Source organism: Pyxicephalus adspersus, chromosome 6 (genome assembly GCF_032062135.1).
Source record: "Pyxicephalus adspersus chromosome 6, UCB_Pads_2.0, whole genome shotgun sequence".
Classification (NCBI taxonomy): Eukaryota; Metazoa; Chordata; class Amphibia; order Anura; family Pyxicephalidae; genus Pyxicephalus; species Pyxicephalus adspersus.
Genome location: NC_092863.1, coordinates 54,902,162 through 54,908,161, shown reverse-complemented (window position 1 = coordinate 54,908,161; position 6,000 = coordinate 54,902,162).

Genomic DNA, 6,000 nt, shown 5'->3' with positions numbered 1-6,000 from the left:
TCTAATTACATATATAATTGTGTGGTATAAATTATATACATATCAGAAACGATCACAGTATTATGGCTTGTACATATTATATAATTTTTCCTGAGTGGGTCTGGAAGAAACGTCTGCAATGTCCCTGGCAACTAATCGGTTTCTAGGTGAATGGAACAATATAATTTAAATGCGACATACACCAGAGATACCCTCTTTTTGGACATGCCTATATTAAACGCAGAAATTTGCCTTTTGTGGTGGTTTGCTATAAAAATCTTACTTATTGCTGTATCAAGGAATAAATGTTGACTTGTGTAAGAGCTATATGCTGTGTAGAAACCACAAAGACTGATTTCTCCCAGTATAAATGTCCCTGAAATTTTCTTTAATTGGCACTTTCTATTGCTAAGCAACACTTGTCTCTCTACTAATCAATAATAATCAAATCAAATCTATGTCATGTCTTATCTTCTTCCTCACATCTTGATTTCCCGTTTCAAAAAGGAAAAATGGACTACATACATGAAAAAAATCCATACTTTATTTTACCATGGTGGTTCAGATGTGCTCTTTGCCATGGAGCACTCATATAAGCATATAGGGTTCATGATGAGCATGCCCCTATGGGTACTGTGCACTCAGCTGGTAGGGAACAATTCTGTGAGGACAGACTGAAATTCAAATATCCCCTATCTTCCAGACCTGTCGTTAGTGTGCTATTAGGAGATATATAATAAATGTAATACCTCTAACGTATTTCAAATGTGCCTTTAATGCTCCTAGATTGTAAGCTCTTCTGGGCAGGGTGCTCTCCCCCTCTCGTGTCATTGTTTGTACCTGTCTGTCATTTGCAACCCCCAATAAATGTACAACGCTGTGTGATATGTGGGTGCTTTATAAATACAGTTTATTATAATTACTACTAAAAATTGTATTAATAATAATAATGTACTAGTTTATAATAGGTTGTCATTTCTTGGGTATAAATCCCAAGCAGTTCAGCAGTTTGCCTCTGCTGGACTATAGAACAAATTCTACCCCTACCCCCCTATGAAGATGAGGTGGGGGGGGTATTAGGACTACAGACTCTAAAATGCTAAGCAAGAAATATGTAAATGCATAAAATAAAGTATACTGTAGTCAAGCAAAGAAGAACTGGACATGGCTTAGGTTTCATTGTAGCAGAGTGACTGTGTTTTCAGTTTAAACAGAAAATTAGGAATTTCTGTCAGATTACCACATTATTTTAAAGGCATAAAACACAGGGGTCATGTGCTTGTATTGATTTATTTTGCTCAGGCATAAGTATAGGGCATAAACTTTAAAGCATAAAAATCCTAATATGTGTTATTTCCCCCACCTCCTAGATTGTAAGCTCTTCGGGGCGGGGTCCTCTCCTTCTCCTTTGTCACTGTCTGTATCTGTCTGTCATTTGCAACCCCTATTTAATGTACAGTGCTGTGTAATATGTTGGCGCTATATAAATCCTGTTTATTAATAATAAAAATAATAATAATACAAAAATCAGGAGAGATCAGTAATGACAACCTATCAACTTCTCCAACTCTTACAGCCATAGTCCATTACTAATACAAGGATTTATGATATCTGGGCTTATGATATTGCAGTGATCAGTATCAGCAGAGGAGGCGACATTGTCATCAGCACTTCCTGTAACCTCCAGCAGTCCACTTTGCATGACTTTGACCTTTCGCTGCAGCAACAAACCACTACAAAGTAACAAATAAGTTGCTGATAACAGAGGACAATTAGACATTATTATAAATGACCTGCTGCTGTTAAGATATACATGAAAGGGTTGGATCAAGTCTTTGCTGACCTGAATCAGGCTCTCCACAAAGAAAAATTACAGACAAAAAAAAAGTAAAATCAGTTACAGAAAAGTTTTGAACTTATCAGTATGAAGAGAGCAATTGCAGCATACACAAAGCCATACAATTATTTTTTATTTAAAGCGTACCTAAACTCAGAAATTTCACTTTACATAAAACGGTAGACAACCCTTTTATGTTAAGTAAAAATTCTGGGTTTTATTTTTAAGTGCAACACTTAATAAAAAAAAAAAAAAAAAGAGTGCAGCACCGCCTCCTAATTCACACCTAGGCTCCTGGGATACCTACATCACGCATCTCGGGAGGTTATTGCGTCCTCCTTCTGTGCATTTCGGGCATGAGCAAAAGGAGCCTTTTCGTGTGAAAAAAAAAATTTGCCGATCTCACTCATGCGCAGTGAGATCAGCAAGTTTTTTTTATAACCTACGTCACCCGATCTCATGCCTGGGCCCGGGTGACGTAGTAAGAAGAACCCAGAAGAAGAGACGAAAATGGCAGGGCCTGGTGTGCCGCGGACTGATGGCGGGACGACATGGGGCCTGATGGATAGATCGGACTGCCCTTCGGGATTGAAGGTAAGTGGATTTTTTTTGTTTTAGGCACTTTTGGGTTTAGTTCCTCATTAAAAAGGGTATGTGGTCATTTTCCTTATCATGCTCTAAAATAATATAGGTTTAGCATTACATAATAAAAATGTGAGTTAGTGGGAAGATAGATTTTTTAAATTACAGTTTAGCACTGTCAAAGAGATACAAATATAAAAAAAACAGTTATACATTTGTTAAAATACCCATAAACATCCACTATTAAATGTATATATTTCATTATATTAACCTCAGATACAGACTGAGAAAGCAAGGCCAGCTGTGTGGGCCGGTCAGGCTCTATTGAGGTGTATAGAGGTTTCAGAGTAATATTGGTGGTTAGCTTACAAAAAACAGCATTGAAAAATCACATTCACATTCCATTGTTCCTTTGGTGTCTGAATAAAACAATTCCAAAATTAGTCTACAAAGTACACAACAAATTTGATATCACTATATATATAAAGCTTTTATTTAAAAAACGGCATCCTTTTCAAATTGTATTTTCCTTAGGACCCATTACAAAATGGAAACAATATCTTTCTATTTTGTATGTTCGTAAATTTGTATTAGTGTGTAGATAATGAAGATGAGAAGCACGCCCTCTAGTGACTTGAATAAAAAATGCAGTGTGATTCAAAGGTTTACAGTTATCAGAAAAATCATGTATTTGAATATTATGAATTTATTTAGCAAGCAGGTAACACATGCTTCCAATCAACATCAAAATGTATGCAATAATTATTTGCTAATTTTTGTTGATTGATCTTCTGAAAATAAATATTTCAATAATTACAGCATCAGTCATTCAAAAAATATAAATGTGCTCCTTGCCCTTAGCATGCTCAGACAGTACAGCTGACATGTACATTACATCTGTTTGACTTTCTGCACAAAGGAAATGCAGAAGGGAGGACCAGTGAGATCTGTCCACCCTGCACACACAGTTAACTTTTCACAATATCAAAGAAATCTGTACTCTTTCCAACACATTTCATGTCCCAGCATCTATATCACTAACTGGATGTTCAGCTAAGCACCCAATGTTCCCTCAACAATATTTTCTATTACACACAATTTATTTTGTCTCCTTAATACATGCAGTGTTCTCCCCAGCCCCTTAAAGCTGTGCATACCACCTGGCACTATTCAGTGATCACACAGCTGTTTTTGGGTGGTTACTAAGTTGGGTCACAATTTTTTTTATCTAGATTGTCCATCTAGTAGCCATATATTTTACTGACAATTGTATTATCAGCAAGCCTTAGTCTACAAAGACTGTTTCCCCAGCATTTAAATGTCCATGGTTGAAATTCACATGCCTTCCAATAGGCCAGTCCACACCAGGGCATTTGTGTGCGGCACAATTTTGTGCATTAAAGAGAACACTTCTTTTCTGCATTTTTTATTTTTTTACTACTTGTAAACATTTATAAATGCATATGACTGCCTATAAACGGTTCCACTGAAATCAATTAGGGCGTTTACAACTGTTCATAAATGCTTTAATTGAAACCAAATAGAAGAGTTTACAGGTGTTTATAAGCATTTTAAATGCCTACAAACTCTGACAAATGACCAATATGGATTTTTTAAGCATTTTAGGCTTGCTTTAGAACTCTTTTTAAACCTTGGGGTTTTCTGAGACTTCTTTGAGCATTAGAAGTCAAGCTCTTTGGCTAAATTTGCTGGGATGGCCAGTCCTGGACAAATTATCTGTTGTTTAAAATCTTTCATCTGTCATTCTTCTTCCAAATGTTGGATGTGGGTCCCTACACTTGCCTTGCTTTACGTTTTACTGAATGCCTACTTTACTGGGCACACCCATGCTTTGTAAATTACCTCACATTTACTGAGCATCCTCACCCTTCCATTTTGGCACACTAATTGGGCACCCCTGTCTTTCCTGGTCAGACAACTTTCACTTATATTGAGAGGCGTTACAAAGCACTTGGGGACTTCTCTATGTATCTTCAGCATTTGCTGATATGTGATGACATATGAACAAAGACAGGAGTCACTTCACTTTGGTTTGTATCAGCTACCCTTTAAACCTCTATAGTAAAGCATGTATGCAGCTTGTTATGTGCTGAACTAAGTATTCACTGAATTTGTTTATACAAAGAAATAATAGCAGTTTGAATGTCTAAGAATAGAGCAATATTATGTCTTTTAAATGACCAACCTATTGTATTTTCTACAATACCCAGATAACAACTCACCGGGGTTGAAATACAGAGGGAATATAGGCTGTTCACTTAGGTAATAAAATGATCACCTTGCAAAGGATTTTTGACTTAGCTTAGTGAATGAGGTGACATTCTGCTCACTTCAACCATAACGTTATGTGCAAACAAAATTTTTGTTTTGTTTTACATTTCCTTACGTGTAATTGGGTAATATAATGTAATGACAATAATTATTTTCAATTTAAAAATGGCTGAATTGGGAACTGCTCTATTTAGATTGGAGAGCAATCCAACTTAGGCACTTTCTTTTCTCTTTGCCACTGGCTTCTTCTTTTTGATATCCACCATCCACTCCTTCTTATGCATGATTTCCCACATTCTTTGAGAAATGGAAGACAGACTTTAATTTTTTTTTTTCTCTTCAGAGTAAAAAACCTAAGACTCAATACCAGACTTATAAAACTTCCATTTGCAAGAATTTTAATGCCTGTTATAAACTGTCCTCAGGGTGGTAAAGACCCTGTCTATCTTGCATAAGCAATCCCCTGATTCTTCTGCTGGTGATGCGGAGAAGCTTGAGGCTCCATATTACATATCTTCTGGCAGTGCCCTGGAATTTGGGACCTTTGGTCCAGGTACATTCCATCTCACTGAGTATATTCTCCCTGATAACCCTACAGCACAGCAATGTTATCCATAGAGATAAATCTAGGAGATCCGTAATGAGACACTTATGTTTGATCAATACTGCAGGAACCCAATAGATCCAACAAAGTCTTCAACAGGTGAAGGAGGCCTTGACTTATTTTTAGGTCTTTAGTAGATCTACGAGTATAAAAGACATGTAATTGACTAGCTGACTTCAAAGTGGAACCTATTCTTTTAAGTAATAAGTGATTCAAAAAACATTATTTCTATTTAATTTGCGGTAAGGCTGGGCCAATATTAATATTATGGTTTGTTCTTTTCAGCATGTAGGGTTCTCTCCAGGATATCTGTCAAGGAAAACACTTCTGTATTATGGCTTATCCCTCAGTTTTCATTCATCACACATGCCCACTAATCTTTGTCTCCTCATTTACAACCCCTGTCTATTTAAATCTCAGAAAGCATTGCCAAAATATTTTCACTTGCTCCAGTGACAGATGTAAAAGCATTATAATCCTTGTTGTGTCACCAAGGCCAACAGAGCCTGCCAGCTACATTGCTTTTTATTTCAACTATGAATTAGATTGTGCCTTGTTGTATGTTTCTGAAAACCCAACTATAGGCTGTCATACCTTGACTACACACTTTTCTAATTCAAAAAGCTGTATTGGGACCTTAAATATACTGAAAACATGGATTGAGCCTGATTTGCCCATAATTAGTATCAGATTTGTCATTCTTTTC